The sequence below is a fragment of the Perissodus microlepis genome, chromosome 8 (assembly GCF_051167445.1).
Source record: "Perissodus microlepis isolate ML-2025 ecotype Zambia chromosome 8, ASM5116744v1, whole genome shotgun sequence".
NCBI classification, from domain to species: domain Eukaryota; kingdom Metazoa; phylum Chordata; class Actinopteri; order Cichliformes; family Cichlidae; genus Perissodus; species Perissodus microlepis.
The window spans coordinates 9,171,997-9,194,694 of NC_140468.1; the positions used below are offsets into that span (position 1 = coordinate 9,171,997).

The 22,698-nt window shown below is 38.2% G+C and overlaps 1 long non-coding RNA gene and 1 pseudogene across 2 annotated transcripts; both read right to left on the reverse strand.

Moving 5' to 3' along the window:
• Positions 1-13,764: 13,764 nt before the first annotated feature.
• LOC146381354 (alpha-N-acetylgalactosaminide alpha-2,6-sialyltransferase 1-like) lies at positions 13,765-20,635 on the reverse strand (annotated as a pseudogene). The gene is made up of 7 exons (XR_014801229.1): positions 20,621-20,635; positions 20,246-20,412; positions 18,162-18,300; positions 17,969-18,072; positions 17,191-17,274; positions 15,606-15,705; positions 13,765-15,135 (listed from the first exon to the last, which is right to left on the reverse strand). The product of XR_014801229.1 is annotated as an alpha-N-acetylgalactosaminide alpha-2,6-sialyltransferase 1-like (transcript).
• Positions 20,636-20,905: 270 nt separating this feature from the next.
• Positions 20,906-22,237, reverse strand: LOC146381355 (uncharacterized). Its single transcript, XR_014801055.1, has 3 exons — positions 22,018-22,237; positions 21,586-21,857; positions 20,906-21,380 (listed from the first exon to the last, which is right to left on the reverse strand). It is a non-coding gene; the product is annotated as an uncharacterized LOC146381355 (long non-coding RNA).
• Between the last annotated feature and the right edge of the window lie 461 nt (positions 22,238-22,698).

Below are 22,698 nucleotides of genomic sequence, written 5' to 3' on the forward strand. Positions count from 1 at the left end.
AGGCCTATCTCCCCTCACCACACTCCCTGCCGGTGGCTGATGCCCTTAGACGTTGGTGTGTTGGTGGTCCTTGTCATCTGGGGCTGGGCGCTCATGCATGTACCGGCTCACTCCTGGTGGCTGATTGGCGGGGCCGGGCGCCTGTGGCCCGGCTGGGCTCCTTCCAGGGGGTGGGATGCCCTCAGGCCTCTGGCCTCTGGGCCTGAAGCTCGGTCCTCTCTGGCACAGCTGGCTGCCGGCGGAGCCCGCGGGCACGCCACTGCAACCCCCTCTGGCCTCTGCTCCATAGCTGCGGGGTGACCTCTCGTTTGGGGCTCTACTCAGCTCTTCCTAGGAGGGTGGCACGGTTCCCCCCCCTTTGGTGGTCCTCCTCAGGTCCTTGTACTCTGGGGCCTCTGGATATCTGGGGCCTGGATCTCCTCCATACCTGCTTCATACCCTGGTGGACGGGGCTATGGCTCCCCACACTCCCTAGCAGATCGTTACATGGAGAAACCTTTGGAATACAAGCATGCTGATCCACACAGGTATGCACACAGGTGTACACACGGGTGTTCACAGACGCGGACTACACCTTTCTTGGCTGCTGCCTCAAAGCACATTGTGCGCTGTCTATCTTGCGTGCTGCACAATATCGTTTATTATTTAGTATCTACTGTTATCTACTGCTAGCTAGTTTATTGTGATGGTGCTGTTTTTATTATGTTGCTCTTTGTTGTTTGCTTTCTCTTCTGTTTTTTTTCTCCATACAGGTGATCCAGGCGTTTTGTTTGTTTGTTTGTTTGTTTTTTCCTTTCTTCCCCCCCTTCTCACCGTCTCTTCTCCCCTTTGGTTTTCTTTCTCTCCCTCTCTTTCTTTCATTCTTTCTCCCTGTCCTATCCCCAAGTCACGTCTGTCCCGTTTGTAGCAACCGAAAATAAAATAAATACATAATTATAATAAAGGTCAATCAAATGGACCAATATGGCAAGGCCATGATGATCCACTTGGTAAAATAAATCCGCTTGGCATCTTTCTTGGCCTTAAGACAACAATTCTGATGGCTAAAGATCCAAACGGGACACAAAAAAAAAAAAAAAAAAAAAAAAAAAAAAGTTAAATGGAGAAGACTTTAGCACTCTTTAGAGTACATGCATACTGATATGCAAAGAAAAGTTGATGATACTGTAAACAAACACGTATGGATCAGTATTTAAGGTTTGACTCTCATCATCCACTGGAGCACAAATTGGGTGTCATCAGGACACTACAACATGGAGCGAACACCATCCCCACAGTTACAGTGGCCAGGGAAGCAGAAGAACATATCGTGATTATTCCAGCTGGACATTTGTTAAAGCTGGGAAGGCGCCTAATGAAAACTTCAGCCAATCCAGGAGAGAAAGACAACCGCTGACTGAGCGAAAACCCTTAGTGATCTCTTACGTGTCAGGAGTATTGCAGCAGTTGAGACACATTCTCTTTAAACTCTTTGGATTACAAACCTCATGTCTCTTTGGATTACAAACCTCAAAACGCACTGCACCAAAAAATTGGCCCACCCCAAGGATCGGGTCCCCTGACACAAACAGAGTAACATAGATTACGTTGTTAGGTGCCAGGAGGATTGTCATGATTCATCCGTCGGGAAACCCGACCTGGCTAAGCAGATGGGACAACACGGAAAAGCTAACTCGTCAGGCCAGGACTCCGCAGTCTATTCACACCTAGACGCCAGTGGACACTCTGTCAATGATGAGGATACACACAGGGAGCAATGCTGGTTTGAGTGGGGAGTCAAGGAGGCCATTTACGTAAAAAGGGAAAAAGTGAAAAGGGCAAGACACATCTTTTGTATTTATTGTTTCAGTCTTGTGTTGAGTTGCCCCACATTATTGTGTGTTCCCTTCTTTTTCTGAGAGTCTCCTACTGTTTGTTACTATTTCCATTCCCATTATATCCCAGTAAATCCTTAATTTTTGCTTTCAGTTTTTTGATAGCGTTTTCCCTTCAAAGCACTTTTTAATTTCTTATTCAGATAGTCAAGTAAATTCAAATAAAATGTGCAAACAGCAATAGCACTATCGAATACTGAAAGCCTCAGCCAACGTTTTAGAAGCCTGAAATCCCCTCAATCACATTCCTTTTTGCAGTTCAAATAAAAAAAGAACTGCTCCCTTCAGGATTCAAATCATCAGAACCACTTTGTATCGCATCCTTCACTATCTTACTACAAGTAAAAGGTGGTGTCTGTCAAACATGGTCAACATGTTTGTTCTGTTTGTTTTTTCCTTATTGACAAATCGTTCGATCACCCCCTTCTTTGAGTGCATGCAACCTAACCTTTTCAAAGTAATAGCTTCAATGCTGGATTCTTAACACGTACATTTTCAGATTCTGATACTATAACAATTTGCATTTTATTTTAGTAAATATTTAGTATATTTTTGTTACTGTACAATGCAATGATAGTGTTAAGTTAATTAATTAAAAATAAAATGCTCAACTGTACTAAATAAGTACAGAATTGCTTATAAGCAGGATTAATTGTTTTTAATTGCGTCAGAAGCACAAATAATAATATTTGTTGTCAAAATTGATCAAATCATATTGATTTCTTGAATATGCTTTTTAGCACCAATTAATTTTTGTATATATACAACTGCTGCAATCCCACTCTAATTAAAGGAATTCTATACCAAAAATACTGCAAATGTAACAGTTATTCACTTGACGAGTAACTCAGCTTGAAACACTAGATTTATTTTTGCATAAAACCACAGTGTGGATAAACCGAATCACTTTTAAAGGGGTAGTTTTAAATGAAGTTTAACGAGAGAAGAAATTATTTTTAACTGACTGTTGCCTAAAGGCAGGTGTAGGTTTTTGGATTGGCCTAGCGAATCCTTTACTGCCATCTAGTGGTAAAAACTAATATTTCATATGAACATGTTGTTAACAGTATCTGCAATATATTACACATATATCCAACATGTCTGTATTTCTCCAAGGGTTTTAATGATGAAGACAAATCCAGCATCCTTATTTTTCTTTTATCCTACATTTTATTCACTCACTTGTTGCCTCTGGTGAAAGTTCAAAGGTTACAACTACATTTTGGAGAAGACCATATTAAAAAAAGCATTTCACCAAAGCAAAATAAAAAAGCTGAGAAAAAAACTAGAGACTAAAATATGTGACTGCCAAATTGTTTGTACTGGTGCAAAGTATGGAATAAAGGGTATCTGGTTTGTACCAGTTTGTTTGGGATGTGCTGTATGTCCTATTCTATGCAGAATAGAATAGAATAGAATAGAATAGAATAACCCTTTATTGTCCCTTATTGGGGAAACTCCAGCTGCAAAGTGACAGACAAATTGAGCATGCAGATTCAAACAAAAGAATATAAAATAAAAAAAAAAAAAAAAAATAGTGCTGTCAGCGTTAATCTCGTTAAAATGATGTTAACGGCATAACCGCATTAACACGGCATAACCGCATTAACACGGCATAACCGCATTAACACGGTAAATCTCCGTTAACGAGTTAGCGCGGCTCGCCCGTGTGTGGGGCTGGATGGCGCTAACGCGTTAATGAGCTAACCGCGCTAACGCGTTGATGCCGTTATTGTGAGTTTGCGACAGTGAATGCAATGATAAAAACACTAAACATCCCACAAAGGTCAGCTTTATTTCATTCATAATATAGCTTTATAGATGATGTTACATGCAGATGTTGCACAATGTTTACAAATGTTAGAGACCATTTCAGTAATCGCTGATGTAGTTGAGGAATTTGAGGCAACGTCGAAAACATCTACAGAAGAGTTGTAAAAAAACATAAATTCAACAAATTCTGGAAAGTAAAACTTTGGAAACAATAAAGAACAAAAATTAAAAGACGAAAAAGACCATAACATTAAGGCAAACAGCCAAATGCTATATCCATTACACCCCTAGAAATTAAAGTGTACTACAAAAACAAACCCAACCACTAAGATCCAACAAACATTAAAAGAAAATATGTGATCTTGTTTTACATACCCCTCTTTCAGAGGTGAAAGATATAATCCAACACGTTCTCACTCCCAACTTGTCAAATGTGTGACGCATGGTCAGGCTCCCTCTGCTTTACTTATCGACGCGAGGGGGGTACCCTGCGTGTCTCACTGCCAGACTGGGGCAACAGTTTCTTCCCCCAAGACGTCAGACTCCTGAACACTCAGTGACTAGACTGACACACACATACCTTCATATACGTCACTACCTCAAGCACTTATCTGCACAATCTCACACACACGCATACGCACACACACACACACACACACACACACGCACACACCTACCTTCATACTTTTACTTTTTGCACAATGCTCAGTCTTTTTCCACATCCCACTGCCATTGTTGCAGTTTTCTATTGGAGGAACATTGTCTCACGTCACTGTGTACTGCACCACTGCACATGGTTGAAATGACAATAAAGCCACTTGACTTGACCTCCTTATCGTATTAAACATTTCATGTCTCACCAAGGTATTTCAAGTTTTGTAGGGTGTGGACTGAAGGCAGGCCAGTTTAGCAGGTGGAGAACTGCTGTTGTAATAGATGTAATAGTATGCATTGACGTAATAGTAGGTCTTACTGAAACATACAAGGCATTCCTTATGCACTGATAAAAAAAAAAAAAATCATTTTTTATGACTGCAGAATAGTTTTTCCTGCCTTGAAGTGACTGTATACCTGTTTTGCCAAAAAGCACCATTTCATTGAAAAACAGGAGCAATGAGAGTTTATATGTGGATGTACAGATCTGGTCTCTTTCTGACTGAAAAATCAGAAACCATAAACCATCAAAACACAGACACATTGTAAGTTTTTAGTGATAGAAAAATCCTATTTTGTTTATATGTTGTTGTTATTTGGCAGTATACAAAAAAATGAATGAAATGAATTTCTCTAGAATGAGATATATCATAGACTGTATATGAAGGCTGGACATCTAAAGAGTAAAGCCAATATGGAAGTAATTTAAGCCTGTATTCTTTGTACAGAAGTTGCTCAGAAGTCTATGATAAAACAACCCATAGGTTCTCTTGCTCTCTAATTTCTACCTCTCACTAGTTTAAAGTCTTATTGAATACAAAATGAAGTTCATTTTGTAAATTATGAGAGTCGCAAAGACAGATAAAGCAGGGTATGTTTAACACTACTTTATCTTTCGTTACACTGGGCCTGCCATATGACCCTGAAGTGTCCCTAGGTTTCCCCGTCAAAGTCAAGTATTTTTTGCAATACTTGTTCTTTGCTTCAAGAAATTAGGTATGGGTGATAAATACTAAAAGGATGACATCCTTCGTTAACCTTTTTGAAGTCTGGAGTCTTCTTACCCATGCTCATTTTTCCAGCCAAAATAGTTCTCTGTTAAATTACATTAGACCGACTACCAGAGCAGAAAAAGATACTTATTACTTCTTAACAACAGAAAATTAGTAAGGTTGTCTGTAGTAGTATTTTTACATTTTCACACTACCATCAAGATAAAAGCTATAAGAATAACTTTGACATGAATGGCAGTAAATCTTCACCACTTTACTGTGAGTCAGAAGTAGTGTCTGTCAAACAAAACCAACCAAGGTTTGGGTTGTTTATTCTTACCGAAAAACGTAATCATGGCTATCGATCTCCACTCCGTTCTTTGAGCCGTTCAGGATTCCTCCAGTACCTACCACAGCACAGCGCACACAGCCATCACCACCTGGTTTTGGGAGAAGCAGTGGCTGTTTTGCCTTTGGAATCAGCTTCACTGAATCCATCACATATGCAAACGAAAAGAAACACATGAATACACATTCTGTGATTGTTTTATGGTTGCTGTATGAGTAGAGAAGAGGTTTGTTAGTTTGCTTTAAACTAATGTTTCATATTTAAAAGAAAAGGCTAAATGATGGATGTCTTTATAACGATGTCTCAAACAAGACATGGCCTAAAATCCATATCATGATATAATTTGAAGCATGTGCGGTAACGATATATATCACAATATATTCTTTTCTTCTGTATAACCTATTTTACACACTATAAGGCACACTTAAAATCCTTTAATTTATTCAAAAATCGACAGTGTGCCTTATGTATGAATTCTGGTTGTGCTTACTGACCTCAAACCGATTTTATGTGGTACAGGACGCGCTTATGACTTTGGTAAGCTATGAAGGCGCACCGCTTGATGGATTGCTGGAGCATTACGGCTGCCGTCAGGAGCCTCGCGGAGTAATCTGGGTCCAAAACTCTATCTGCTCAGGTCCCAAAATCAAACAAACACTGCGGCATCACTGAGAGTTAAAAACTGTCCAAATTCTTTCATCTTTAATAAAATGATCAGTGTTGCTGCTTTACCAGGTGTAACAATTAAGTTAACATCCAGGCATCCATGAAAACAGAATTTATTAAATTCCACGGCGTTAGAAGTTAGCAGGAAGTTCGCTCGCTAGTTTCCACCTTAACATGATATGCCATGTTCTGACTGAGAGATTTCTGAAAAAATAAAAATGTACAGCTCTGCTGTCACTTCCAACATAAATGAAGAGAGAAAACTAAACAGCAGTGACATCTGTAGGGTTACTGAAGTTGAACTAGCCAGTAGTGATGTGTCGGTGGCGAACGAAATGAGCCGCATCTTTGACTTGAACGACGCGAGCCGGCTCCTTATCGCAAGCTGTGGGGTTCTTTTTTTGTTTGTTTTTTTTTGGTCTCTCACCCTCTCTCTCGGGGCGGTAGTTACACTCGCAGTAGCACAGGAACAGAGCGGGAGGGAGAGAGAAAGAGAGCCAGGGACAACAACGTCACATTAGAAAGGTATAGTAATCATCCACAACTATTTTCAGTTATGGATGATAAAGGATTCAGAAAGTTTATTCATGCAGGCCCATATGACAGAGAATGTGCATCTTCTTTTTGTTTTCATATTTTAATTTATATTTAATTGTGTTGTGGTTTGTAGTGTTTTGTGTTGTTTCACTTTAAATTTGTTTAAAAGGAAAAAGCTGAAAATTTTAATAGTTAAAAGTTGAAATGTGAATAGTTGGTTTTTGTATTATATGATTTATTTATTACATTTTATGTGGAGTGAATAAATAAAAGTATATTTACGGTGGCCCCAGGAGCGATTTTTTTTCAAAATGAATCAAAGCACCCCCCAAAGATTTCTTACTTTTTTTTGACAATATTTGTTGTTTGTGTGACACACTACTAAAAATATAAAAAGCATACAGTACTTAATTGAGATGGAACATTTTAAAAGCAAAAGTTTAGATAACCCCTCCCCCCTACCAAAATGGTTTGTTCCAGCTCGCCTCTCCCCTGCTGGCTCTGGTTGCCAGTGTTGCCAACTTAGCGACTTTGTCGCTATATTTAGCGAGTTTTCAGACCCCTTAGCGACTTTTTTTCTGAAAAAAGTCGCTAAAAAAAGACATGAAAGCGCGTATCGCTTTTACTCTCAACAAGCAGCGGGTGCTGTAACGCAGTCAGTTCTTCTTTTACTCTTATGCTGTTTTGTGGATCACAAGGTTTAAAACTACTTATAAACACACACACACAAAGTAACTCCACCAGAGTGCCTATTTCGGGTCACTTTTGCCGGTCCAAGCCCGGGTAAAGGAGCAGGGTTGGAATTGTGACATTAAAAAAAACAATAATTGCTAAAAGAAATTTAATTTGTAGTTCTAAATAAACTCTAAATGCATTTAGGACGTTTTTTACTCACTTTATGTCTCTTCCACGATGTTATTTCTCTCTCCAACAACATAGGTTACAATTAGATTAGCATGACGAATTATGCAAATTAGGCGATGACGTCATTTAGCGACTTCTAGCGACTTTTAGGACAGCCAATAGCGATTTTCCTTACTGAGGAGTTGGCAACACTGCTGGTTGCTGCTAGAGCGATGGTGGCTGAGACGCAGCAGAGCGGAGGTGTAAGTGCCTGGCTTAAAACAGGACATATTAGCTGCATTTAACCTTCAGTTACTCTTTATATAGTTAGGTAGGAGGCAGGCCATGTTTCTTTTTAGCTGAAAAACATTACACCCAGGTAACCTGCTGTGTTGAAAACGTGTTTCCCGACAATGTTTGCTACCCTACAATCCGTCCTGCTCTGAAGTAAAATCAGCAATATTTGACCGTCCTGTTGCTCCCATTGAAATTTATATAGCCTATTTAAAATCTAAAACTTAACATTATCTAGCTATTATCTAGCCTGCTGTTGTTACCACTGTCCTGTTTGAAATGTAATGAGAGAAACTGGTTATTTTGTCATATGTGCATGTGCCGATATTGAACGTACTAACTAACTAACTAATTGAAGGTACTAACTAGCTAACTGACTGGATGCCCATTAACCTTATAACTCCTGTTGTGTGTGTGTGTGTGTGTGTGTGTGTGTGTGTACAGAGAGACAGCCAGGTTCATAATGGATATGAGGAAGTTTTTTCAAAAACAGGAGCCACATTCAGGTAAAAGTGTAAGATCAAATGATCCATCAATAAAGGATAATGTTGGATCAGTGTTTCAATATTTATATCGTTTATTAGATGTACATGTGGTTTGGTTATTTGCCTTTTGGTTGAAAGTACACTGAAAGAGGACTTTTTATTAGTGCTCTTAATAGTATTTTTTTTTTTAATCCAATTTAATCCAATCTATTTGTGTATGATTGTCAGTCCAAAGAGGGAGAGAGGAAAGAGGGGAACCTGAGGAGAAAGTACAAGTTCAGGAAGAACCAGGTAAGAAAACAGACAGGGAGTACTAACAGGCAAAACAGAAACTGTTAAACTGGCAAAGAAAAAAAACCAACTAATTTTACTCATACAATCTGGAAGTTGTGTTCTCCCTATGTTAAAGCTGCTATACAGAATCTGCAAAACAAACTGGGTTGTCAGCCCTGGCACTGCATCACCATACTGAACTTCAGTCAGAGGAAGTCATGGTTGCCAAAAACTTTTTGAAGCTCAAGAGTGAGGCTGGTGCCATTTCAGATATGTTAACATTGTACAATCTTCTGGATAATCAGATCTTCCCCACACTGTGGCTGTGAAAGGTCTTTTAGTGTCTTGAGTCAGCTCCATACCTGGCTGAGAAGGACCATGGGTCAAAGCAGACTCCAGCACCTGGCTGTGATGTCAGTTGAGAAAGAGATGCTTGAGAGACTTGACCACCAAAATGTGATAGACAGATTTGCCAACCTCAAGGTGAGGCGACATAGGTTAAAATAAAATAAAAAATCTGCAGAGCCATAGAAGTATCTGCAGTAAAGATCTTTTCATACATTGTATACATTGTACCATAGGCCAAGGTGTCTCAATTTTTCTATTTTTTTAATAATATTTTGTACATTTCAAGGACTCTTCTGTTTTTGGAGTGTATTTTTTATGTATCTGTATTATATTATACATACACATTAAAAGTGACTCTGTCCAAAAAATGCACTGAGTTTACTTTTTACTCACTGTGAGCATCATTCATTATTCTCCCACAGTAATTAAGGTTAGGATATGTATTTTTTTAATATTGTAAATTTTGTAAAATTATGATGACTGATAATGGAGATGAAGACAACAGATGATGAGGACAGGGAGGAACAGGGGTTTAAATGCACCAAGGAGACAGTCAGAGGGAACTCGGGACAACTGGAGACATTTAAAGATGCAGGAACTGACAGGGATCTTGTGCTTTGAAAGAAAACTTCTCCCTACTCTATAGTTGTTACCAGCCATGTTTTATTTCCACGCTGATGTCAGATTTAACCAGACCTTGGCATTTATTGGTCATGGCGGCCCACTATGATTATGTATACAATATGCGAAAGGACGTGACATACCAGAGGATATATGTACACATTGTGTTATTTAAAAAAATAAAATAAAGTGCAGCAGCCAACAAGGAAGAGAGTAATCATGTTAAAAAACTACTACCCATTACTCAGGGATTCATCTTGCATTCTTACCTCCTCTCTAGCCTATAGCTCGCCTTGCATTCACTCTCAACCTGACTCTGTCTGCAGCCAATAACAATATTAAAAGTGTATTTGGTGACACAAAAACAGGATATTTCTAAGTATAGTTTAGTAAGTTTCCACATGTCTGTTGTTGATGCTGAGAAAGGCCCACTAAAACAATGGCCACCAGGCAAAAGCAATGGTTTTGACTCGATCAGTGTTAACCCCACCCCTGAATTTGATGGGTGAGACTGACAGATAAAATGAATTCATGAACACAGCCGCAAGGCCAGGTGTACCAAAATGAATTAAATAAATGCATCATTAAATAATTGATTAAATGTAAATTCAATTAAATGTCAAATTTGTATTCATTGAATATATAATTGTATAATTAATTATATGTATAATATATAATATAAATAAAATTGGAAATAAATAAATAATGTATTAAAAGCTTTAAATGAAATGAATGGGCATTTAATTATTAATGAAACATTTAATTAATTCCAATTTTAAGTTAATCTGTTTCCTATATTTTATTGGTCTAGAGTTATTCCAGATTCCGACTGATACTGTCTGATATGACAGGTTTGTCCTCCTGTAACCAACCAGTCATATATGCTAGGTCCCAATTCAGGGGCTGCATCCTTTGGAGGCTGCATTTGAAGGCCGATTACATCACAGCCAGGCAGCAAAGGCTGTCCCAATCTGAAGCCTGCACCAAATGTGGCCGACAAATGCATCCTTCATTTCCCCGAACTTGAGCAATGGGTCGGGTGTATTCTTCTAAGTGTACGAATTTAGAGGAGAGCTGCTGATAACCGAAGACAATCCGGTGGACCATGCGTCGAGAGGGTTATCGGCAGATCAGCTCGTTGCTTCAAATCAGGGCCAGACTCTGCGGGAAACGGAGTTACCCATAATGGAGGCTAAGGTGGGAGAGGTTAGTGACAATGATCCAGAACTTTAAAAGGCTCAGGTGCTCAACATCAGCGCAAAGGTAAATAGAACATTGTTGGACCGCCTGACTAAGTTTTCTGGCTGGAAAAGAGCTGTTAAATGAGCTGTTGCTTGTCTTAAATGTTGTGCTAAGCAAGTCAAAGGTCTTAATCCCAACGGAAGTACAAGTGTTGAGGAAAGACAACAAACTAAAATTTTCAGAATCAGATTGGTCCAAAGAGAAGCATTCAGCAGTGAAATCAAGAATCTACGGCAATGCAACAACATAATATCCAAAGACAAAGCAAACACACTATGCAAATTAAGTCAATTTTTGGATAAGCAGGGTGTGCTGAGAGCAGGCGGCCACTTGACAAGATCTGATCTTCATCCACACATGAAACATCCTGCCATTCTTCCAAAAGCAAGCCACGTGTCTTCTTTACTGATCCAGCATTATCATGAGAAAGTACAGCATCAGGGAAGAGGTATGACTGTAAATTAATTGCGATCTAATGAGATATGAGTCATTGGATGCAGCAGTGCAGTTGCCTCACACATCTATAAGTGCATCACATGCAGGAAGTATAGAAGGAACACACAAGATCCAAAGATGGCGGATTTGCCAGACTGGTTGTGGCATAGACTGCATTGGAACATTCTATGTTAAGGATGCAAGGAATCCACCCGGATCTGCTCAGCCTGAGCCAGAGGAGCTCAGCGAGCCGGAGGCGCTCGCTCAGCCTGAGCCAGAGGAGCTCAGCGAGCCGGAGCATGACCAAAACCCACTGATCAAAGACCACTGATCAATGGCCATGAGTACCATTCACAGAGAGTTGGGGAATGGCTGCAATCACAGCATTGTAAGATGGCGAAAGATGTACCCTTAGGCCCCCTCCTCGATTCAGAGCTGGTCTTTCCCTTTTCAGGTAAATGGCCTCCTTGACTCCACGCTCAAACCAGCGTTCCTCCCTGTCCAAGATGTGTACATCCTCATCCTTGAAAGAGTGTCCACTGGCCTGTAGGTGTAATCCTCGTCAGGCCAGGACTCTGCAGTCTATTTACACCTACAGGGTACATCTTTCGCCACTGATCGCTTTGATCAGCGGGTTTTGGTCATTGGTTGTTGATCAATGGTCATGAGAATTTGCATAATTAAGATTAAGGAACTGACCTCCCAGCCCATGGTTCCTTCAGTGGGCTGGTTTCAGTCATTATGCAAATGTACTGTTCATAAGATTGGGAAAACCTGCAGTCAGCTGAGACTGAAGAAGTCACTTGGATGAGTGATGAAACGTTTCTCCCACAAAACGTTACGTCCAGATGAACAGAATCAACTTTGTGGAGATTTACTTTCCTGGATGATTGAGAATGCATCAAGACATCAGTGACTCGTATTATAGATATTACGAGAGCTTTTGAACTGGTCATGCCCAACTCAACACAGAAAATCATTCTTGAAATGACCTTTCTAAAAGGACTGTGTACTTTGGAGGTGAGAATTGGGGTCCTTGTCCTGGCTAGGGTGTCAATGAATTAATCATCTTTGGACTGAACTACAGACAAGTGTACAGATGTACTTTGTATATGTATAGATGTATAGATGTATAGATATACATATACAGAGATGATCTGTATAGCATACAGATGTGCTACATATATACAGATGTACTAGTGTGTGGTAAACAGATCTACACAGTGCTATAAATATATCACTACAAATGGAAATGTGGTATTTTCCATTAGAGCTGTGGAACTTTCCACTTATGACAATAGCAAATTTATTTAAATACTTCCTGCTTGGCACACAGTAACCTTGACACAGGATGAGTTTGAGATAAAGATCTTGTTTGTATGAGCTTCTTTTGTATGAGCGCTTTAAACAACAAGAACGTTGTTTAAAGCGCTTTCAGTACTCAGGTTGTGTATTATGTAAGACCAGTCTGGTTACCTTTTGGCAAGGGTGATCGTGGCTCAAGAGTTGGGAGTTCGCCTTGTAATCGTAAGATTGCCGGTTCGAGCCCCGGCTTGGATAGTCTCGGTCGTTGTGTCCTTGGGCAAGACACTTCACCCGTTGCCTACTGGTGGTGGTCAGAGGGCCCGGTGGCGCCAGTGTCCGGTAGTCAGTGCGCCCCAGGGTGGCTGTGGCTACAATGTAGTTTGCCATCACCAGTGTATGAATGTGTGCGTGGATGACTGGATGTGTAAAGCGCTTTGGTCCTTAGGGACTAGTAAAGCGCTATACAAATACAGGTCATTTTACCATTTATTTGCCAACCCTGTTAATGGGGAAGTAAAACCACATTCCAAAGATTAACTATCAGTTATATCTCTGTGAATGCACAGTGCAGTTTAACACCGCCACAAAAATAACACTATGCTTCTGATCTAAAAAAAAAAAAAAATAGACTGGATTATTTTCTTTTCACATTACATGCATTTATTCTTTGAGTGACCGATCACTTACAAATATGACAAATTTATTTCCCCTTTCTCGTGCTCAAATAATAATATCCTTTGCCTAGATTTCCTTTGAGGTGCTGCTGATTATGTGGAGTTTTAAAATGAGATATGCTGTTCTGTTCTTGCATAAGGGAAAAGAAGAACAGCATAGATGCATTAAATTAATGGACTAATATGTTAACATTCAGTTCATTAAATTTATTTAGCACCTGTTCACAATGCCAGTGATCCCAAGGAGCTTTATATTTTAAGGCACAGACTCTGCACAGAGACATATCTAATGATGAGACATCATCTTATTAGGACATTTTGGAAAGGAGGAAATGTACCACTGGATAAGGGGAATTGCAGGATGAAGCACTGTGAATAGTTTGTGCTCGGATGAGATGATAACAGAAATGAGCAGCAGCAAGAAAAGAATCATAAAGCAAAAGATAAAGTATAAATAAGGGATGCTTCAGGGAACAGTGATTTTAGGTTAAAACTTTTAAGCAAACTAGAAATAGAAGTATGTTTACATTATGCTAGTAAATTATAAAATACAAAATTAACACATCCCACAAAAGTCAGCTTTATTTCCTACATAAAATTACATGCACAATGTACACGGATGTTACAGATCATTTGAGCTGTCATTGTGATGTCATTGATACATCAAACAACTCTATACAAAACTTGTTGTCTTTGACTGAACATTTTGTGTTTCACAAAAAATAATTTTTCTGGAAGATACAACTTTTGAACTAATTAAGAAAATAAAATAACAGAGGAAAAACTGTAACATCAAAACAAACAGCCACAATAAAATCACAGCTTTTTTCTCCATTAAATCTCTAGAAATTTAAATTTACTATAAAAGCAAAGTCAACCACTAAAATCCAACAAACAAACAAATAAAAAAAAGGATAATAATATAATCTTGTTATTATGCCTTTACCAGGGGTGGACTATATAATTGGCTATTTGGTTTCAACATGAAGATATTGTGCCACAAGCTGTAACTACAGCTGTCACAAACAGGTATTAACAGTGTTTATCTTAAAGCTAAATAACACATCAGACATAAATAATTATACAGATATACCTGGATTACATATTACTCTTTTGTAAAGCATAAATGAAAACCAACCAATAGCAACCAAACAATATCAAGTATTCAAATGCAAGCAAATTTATAAAACTGCCATTTATGCTGAAAAATCCTTCAATGTGACCAAATTAAACCAATAGTAAAAAGAAAGAGGCAAAGAGTTCATCTGCATTAATGCACTTGACTCAATCCCAGCTATTGTCGATGTTTGATTTTAATCTATGGAAATTTACCCACAGAGATGCACTTTAAAATAACATGAGTGATAATAATCATAGCATCTTTGCTTTGGATGGTTTAGTTTGCGTCATTAATGAGATATTACTGCTCGATCGTCTTTTGCTTTTGATAAAACCACAAAAGGAGTTGTAGAAAAAAAAAACCAGCTACCATAATGAGTAAAACTGAGCATCACATATTGTCTCAGTCTTTGGAAAGTACACATAGTTATTTTTAAATCTGGTAATCAGAAATCTTGATCATGTCAGTGTTGCTTTTAGTTCTTTGCTTTTGACTCAGTTCTTTGATACAGCCTGATTATTTTCCTGTTATGAAGGTCTTTCCATGTATTCTTCTCCAAAATGTAGTCATGGTTGAAGTAGAAAATGACTTTGCTCATGTTTTTCTCAACATAGTAGTTAGTCGTCAGTCATAAATCCATATGCATCCATCTGAGGAAGACAGAAAGGGAGGAGAAATAGTAGGAGAAATATATTATGATTATACGTGTGTATGTGTCTTTTTATTAAAATAAGAGGAAGGCAGGTTGAGGACAAAGTTAGAGAGGCAAAGGCTATGATGGTTGGGATCCATCACATTCATCCCAGTTATTCTTGGAATTAAAGCACCGAGAACAGTGAAAATGCTTATAACGCTTATGTTTTATGAAGGGAAGTATCATGTGGTGGGTGGCACTGTATTAATCACTATGGTTCGGACCTTTTGTTTAACTTGCAGAGTAAAAATGTACTTTTTCATGAAAGGTGTCTTTGACTCTTCATCTTATTTCTGATTTATCTGGGCTGTGTGAGAAAGATCCTGAAAGTTGCCTTGCTCATTCTAGAGTTAATTGCCAGGTCAATGCTTCTAAAGCTGTGAATACCAACAATAAGCACACAAAGTTCAAGTAGTTTTAACTCACTATGTCAGAGGTGTGCAGAGCCAGGAAGACAGTGAATGCCCTGTTGGTTGGTCTGACTAAAGGCCAGGATGTTTTATTCAGATTAGGTGACAGTAAGAACCTGTGAGTGAAGAAGAAGCATCAATTAAGCATACACATGGGGAAAAATGAGCTACACTTCTATGACAGCAGAATAGGCAACCTCCAAATCCCAAACACACTGTAAAAGAACACATGCATAGAAAATTACTCAGTGTAAATTACTTGATGTACTTCAAGAAGACTGGAGTCCTACTCCTGAAGACCACTTAAAGGAATTACAAGAAAGTTTGCCTGAGAGAGTTCAGACTGTGTTGAAAAATAAAGGTGGTCACACCAAACATTGATTGGTTAGAATTGTACCAATATATTTTGTCTAATATATTGTATTTCTATGTATGTTTGCACATGTTTCAATAAATTGCTGCAAATATTTCCCATTTTCAAAGTAAATGGGAGAAGTACTGTATAATTACATTGTTCAAGGACTGTTCATGCTGACATTCATGTCTGAGTTACAATCTTATAACAGTTATTCCAGTGATGTTTTGCTTGTTTCTCATCCTTATTGTTCATTTATAATGGGAATCACAACTGTATGGTTGAATTAGCTAATAAGGTTGCATTCCTGGGGTAGAGTTGTAAACAACAAAAAGAAACTGTAAGTACAGATTGGGACCGTTCCATCACACTGAGTTCATCACAATGCTTTTTTGATGTGTGTTGATTTCGTCTGTTGATTTCGTCTGTTTGTCTGTCTGTTTGTTTGTTTGTTTGTTTGTTTGTTTGTTTGTTTGTTTTTTTGTTTGTTTTACAGTCCATAGTGGCCTGGAGTTAAGTCCCAGATAATAAAACAGTCATGAATAATACCTTCATGGCTGATCACTCTCTATTAGATCAATTAATTCACCTCCAGTTGTTGTTGTTGTTTTTTGTTTTTGTTTTCTGTCTCTCCTCCTCCTTTCTGCCTGGATGGAGCTCGTTACGGGCTCCCGCTCTTGGCCCACGCACCTGTGTGATTGTCTCCACCTGCTGCTGATCTGGCTGATTTGCCCAGCTGCTATTTAAGGCAGTGGCACAGAACAGCTCACCGCTGGAACATTGAACCTCCTGAGTTCGTGCTCTCGGCATTATCGGCAGAATCCCCTGTGTGTATTTTGCTGTGGAACTAACATTGAATTCTGTGTGTAGATATTCCTCTTCTGGACTAAATCACGGGACCTGCCCGGGTGTGGCAGCGTGTGTGGAGTTTCGGAGCGAGTGCGGCTGAAGAGGAGTGCGTGTGTGCGGAGGAGCTGTGGCGGTGACTGTATGGAAGAGGAAGCGTGTGTGTGGATAGCCCCCCCCTTCTGTCCCTGGAGCCCTGGACGTCCCCCCCCCCTCCCAACTCACTGCACATATAGCACTGAGGTGATCCCTGTTGTAAATAAATGATCTCCTTTTGTTCTCAAAGAAAGAACTGTCTGCGCGTGAGTCCATCCAGTAGCCATGAAAGCTTTCTTCTAACTATTCATAGTTCTTTTAACAAAAATATTATGTACAGGGTGTTAATTGCATGCAGGCTGACCTGTTTCGCACATATCGGAGGAAGTCCTGGTGCAGAATGTAGAAACGACTTTCATTGTATTGCCCTGAATAGTAGGTCCTTGGTCTGGTGAGGTTAGAAGACAAAATATGGCACATTTGTTAGTCACATATATGCCACAGAAGATATTTTGATTTGTAAAAGACATTATATTAGAAAGATACATTTAAATTACATGTCACAAACATTTTATATGTATGCAGGTAAGGCTTCCATGTACACTCAATAATTTGCATTTGTGAAACAAATGGCAACTGGTTAAATTTAATTTGGCCAAATTCATGTTTTTTTTATTTCTTTTTTTTTCTATATTATATTATGTTACAGTGTTGACCTAAGATAACAGACTTTGAATAAATTAATACATTAAATATATATATTTGTATTGATTAATATTTTATTTTGTCCAATTGTTGTATAAATACTGTAAAGGCTAATGTATGATAGTACAAATAATCTTAATAACTTTCTCCTCAGTGACATCATTATGTGTTCTATAGAGGGTAAAATAGAAGGTTATAGTGTTTATTTATTCACTGGAAAATAAACAAACATATGTGTACAAAACATTCACATCATGATTCTGCTTCCAAAAACGCAAGGCAGGACTATTTTGAAAGAAACAAAAAACAAAACAAAACGTAAACAAATACAGTTGGAGTCTTAATTCCTTAATGGGATAATTGCAACTTTTTGAAAGTGGTGAATACATTTCTTGATTATTATTTTATTTTTATTTTTTTTTGCATTTTATACTCACAGTTTATTGTGGTATGGGCCAGCAGAGACCTTTTCTCCTCTCAGAAGAGCCTTTAGCCACTGGAAATCCCTCATCTTCTCTGGAATCAACACATATTTTATACCCTGTCAAAAGGAAAAGGAGAGCACCTATGTTTATTCTGTGCAGGGAAAATAAGTACGATACAACACTGTTGTCTTTGAAGTTTAAGTACCTCGTCATGAGGGGCAGATTTGTACCCGTACTTCTTGAGCAAGTAAAGTGATGTCGTGATGGAGTGGGCTGTGTGAACATAAACCGATGTTTTGTTTCCTACATCTTCCTCATAACCCTTAGTGATGGCACCATTCATCCTGCCAGACAAGACAAGAATACATTTTATCAGTTGTTGCTAGCTAAAAGTGTAATACCAATGTCTAGGTGTTGACTACAAATATCTGCCATATATAAACTGCTTGTGGGACAGTGAGCAATTTCATGTGAAGTATCATCATAAAGCAACTCTAATTTGAAACATGCTAGAACATTGAGTAAAATGTATCAGAATGCAGTTATTTGCAAATCGGATAAACACACATATTATACACAATGGAACATAGAAAAAATGTACCATTTTAAGAAGAATATTACACTTTGATGGCACCAACACATCTGAAAAAGAGTTGTCCATATTTACCACTGTGCATCATCCGTCTGTATTCGAATAAACCTCCATAACTATTTAGGAACTGTGGTGTTCTGTGTCCTCTCTATCCTATTCATCATTTTACATCTCACAAAGTTATTTCAGTGATTGTAGGGTGTGGACTGAAGGCAGGCCAGTTCAGCAGGTGGAGAACTGTTGTTGAAATAGATGCAATAGTATGTCTTGCTGAAACATGTAAGGAATTCCTTAAGCACTGATAACAAACCATAAATAGATAGACATTGTATTCTCACAGAGAGAAGAGAGATCATATTTTGGCTGGTCTAGACCAAAATACTACATTTTGCTCTACAAGGGCCTGATATCCACTTACGAGGACATTATACTGTCACTATTGAATCGAAATTTAAAACAAATTTCCTCATATGTGGATCTCATTTTTGTCAAAAACAAAAATCAGGAAAAAAAATACAAATCAGCTAATTCTTTGTTTTTACATTTATCTAGTCCCAGTCAGCCCAAACAGCAAAGAGAAATTTAAAATGGATGCTATGAAAGAGTTCGGGTCTTAGGAGTTTAAATTTTTATGATATTATTCACAGTAAATACTGCAAATTGTAAACATTGTACTGTAAACCATCACCCCTAACTGGTCACAGTAGATGGATATTCTGTTAAATAGGACATTTTTCCTTCAGGAGGGGTCCTTGGCTTGTTCTCTGTATTATTTTAGCATCTTTACCTTACAATAAAAAGTGCCTTCAGATGATTGTTGGTATATGAAAAAATGAATCGAATTGAATTCAAATAATGACTAAATAATTATTTTTCTATAGAAACAATGATGTAAGTCTAGGAACCTTTTATGTTTTTTTGTTGAGGAACATTTTTCCATAATTTGTAGACTTAGTGTTTTGTATGTTGTTGAACTGCTGTCCATCTTCTTCAAGATGCTCTTTTTATACCCAATTATGTCACTGACTTGTTAGTTAGCTGAATGTTCAGCTAGGTGTTTTTGTTTTGTTTTGTTTTGGGGGTTTTTTTTTTGGGGGGGGGGGGGGGGGGGGGGGTTAGCCCTACTTCATTTTCCTTTTTTTTACCTGTTCCAACTTTTTGTAGTTAGAAAATAAACAAAAATGTTGTTGTGTGGAATTTTATAAAAAATGTATTTAGATTTTTTTATATAGTCATAGACTATATATAAAGGTTGGACATCGAAAGAGTAAAGCCAGTACGGAAGTGAATGAATATGGAAGACTCCATTCTTCGTGAATGACAGCAGTTGCAGCATCTGCTGTGATGCTTACACCTTTGATAAAGTCTCGCAAGTGTCAGTTTTCTTTTTATAGATATAAAAATATGGAAATGTACTGATGCATGATCTGAATTATAATATTTCTGACTGTCTGAGGCAAAATTTCCCCAATTTGAATCGAATCGAATTGCATCGAATCGTGGATCGAATCGATTCGGGACCTTGTGAATCAGAATCAAATAGATTCTAGAAATCAGTGACGATACCCAGCCCTATATGAAAGTCACAGAGAAAGATAAAGCAGGGTATGCTTTACACTGCTTTATCTTTTCTACACTGGGCCTAGTGCCTGTCAAACAAAACAAACAGGTTTGCTTGGGGTTTTTTTTTGTCTTACCGAAAAACGTAATCATGGCCATCGATCTCCACCCCCTTCTTTGAGCCGTTCAGGATTCCTCCGCAGAGAACGGGGGGGTGTGAAGACTCCAAACCTCCCTCCGCCCGCTCATATGTAGTGTTGATGCATGTGTGTAAGGTGCCTTTAAAACCCAGGAGGGCATGGAGCTACCTGCCAGAGAGCAGCAGGTAAGCGCATAGCCCCTCCTGCTAGCCCTGTTAGTTTGCTTTAAACTAATGTTTCATATTTAAAAGATGGATGTCTTTATAACGATGTCTCAAACAAGACAATATGATGCAGGTAGCATATAGTTTTAATCGATGGATATTAACAACTAAATCTTTATAGCCACCATCAGAAAATATAATACATCACCTGAAAAAATAGCATGATTCATCCCAACACTCTCATGATGTGTAAACTCTTTCATATCTAACCACATTAAATTCGGCACTTGAAAACTTCCAGACAAAATAGTTCTCTGTTAAATTACAATAGAGCGACTACCAAAACAGTCGCTCTATTGTCTCTCATAAGTCTTCATTCACTCAAAATAACAAAAAATGCCTAAAATGCATACTTTAACTAATCTGTTTACATGTAGATTTTAAATGTAAGCTTTTGTTTGATTGGTATATGTTCAGTTTATACCAAGCACATTTTCCTTAATGATTAATTATTTGAATAAATAAATGTTTGAATTTATATATTTTAACTGTATTTTACTTAAAATAATTGCTTCATGTTTTTTTTATTAAGTAGTCCAGAGTTAGGTTTATATCAGCACGCCATCTTTTCTATTCATCCATTCCTAAATGCATTGACATGCTGTTACTTCATTGGCTGTTTAAACATATCTCATAAAACTACATAGGTGTTTAAAAATCCAGTCAGAGAATAGATGTATATTACTCTGTTATTCTTCAGTCTGGCACACAATACTGACCCAATATCAGCTTCATAAAAACCTACCATCATATTTGTAGTTCATAAACCCAAAAGGACTGTTGAAATGTGAAAGCCGATTCCACTCGCTCATGTTAATGTTGTCTTTGTGCAGAAACAAACGTATGTTAGGAAGAAAAGCCTTCTTGAATTTCTCATCCTGAGAGTTTCGTAGAGACTGAGCACATGTCTGAAAATCATAAAAAAATATGAAATCATGAAACAAGTTAAAATGAATGACTTGAGCAAAAGCAATACGTCAAGAAGCCAAAAAAACAGAAACTGAAATGTCAGGCATCATGCAGATGGCTGATATGACTCCAGCTATGCTGGCTCACATCCATAAAGTTAATAAATTTGACTGTTTTTACTATATCTTGTCTTAACATGCTTACTGGTCTTCTATGTTGAGTATCTTCACTGTAAACATCTTCAAAATCCCACTGAGGAAGCTTCTTGAAGTCTTTTTTGTAGAGGAGAGCCATGGGGGTCTCAGCTACAATGCGTTGTGTTGTTTTTTGCTGAATCTGCTATTTTTGCTTCAAGTCTTCTGCTAAAGTCAGGATGTGGTGGTCCTGATTTTAATGTTCTTTTCCAGTATGCCCTGTACCTCTCAAGCACAAAGTCTTCCGATTCACTGTCATCTATTTCTATGAAGGTTGACCAGCTGAATCAAAAGGGAAACAGAAGCAACATAAAATAATTAGTGAGACAAGTAGTGTGCGTTTCTCTGAAAAACTTTACAGAAATAAAAAAACAATTTACCAGTAAACAGATTAAATCAATCATAGGTTTTTCATGAGTCAACATAGAAAAACACAACCCACCTGATACTTTTTATCCTATTGTCTAATAAATTCAAAATAATCAAGATACACGATGACAAAAAAAGCAAAGAAAAAACCTTTAAAATTAACTCTGCCATCTCTGGTTTGTGGAGTTGTTGCTGCTCAGTTAAGCTCAAAAACTATCTGCTCTCCCTCCTGAGAGCTGCTCACAGGTGCAAAATCCACCTAACACCTTGGCACTGATACAGCAGGGCAGGCTATAGCACAACTGCCATAGAAACATTAATACAAAATCCAAAGCAAACAGATTCAATCAGAAGCAGACACACCCATACACAAAATGTCATCAGACATTTGTGCCTTTATCACACAATAAAGGGATAAACATGCACAAGAACATTTTAATCCCCTGGTCACGCCAGCCTGCATTCCAAGCACCCTGGCAAACTACTGACGCAAAGTTGTTTTCCATGAATGTGTGAATGTTAGATAGAAAAGACTTAAGCATAAAAAATGCTTCCATGAATGGATGAATAAAGAACGTTGTTTAAAGCGCTTTCAGTACTCAGGTTGTGTATTATGTAAGACCAGTCTGGTTACCTTTTGGCAAGGGTGATCGTGGCTCAAGAGTTGGGAGTTCACCTTGTAATCGGAAGGTTGCCGATTCGAGCCCGGTGGTTTCATAATTGGTGCATTTTGTGCTGGTTGTGTAATTTTTAA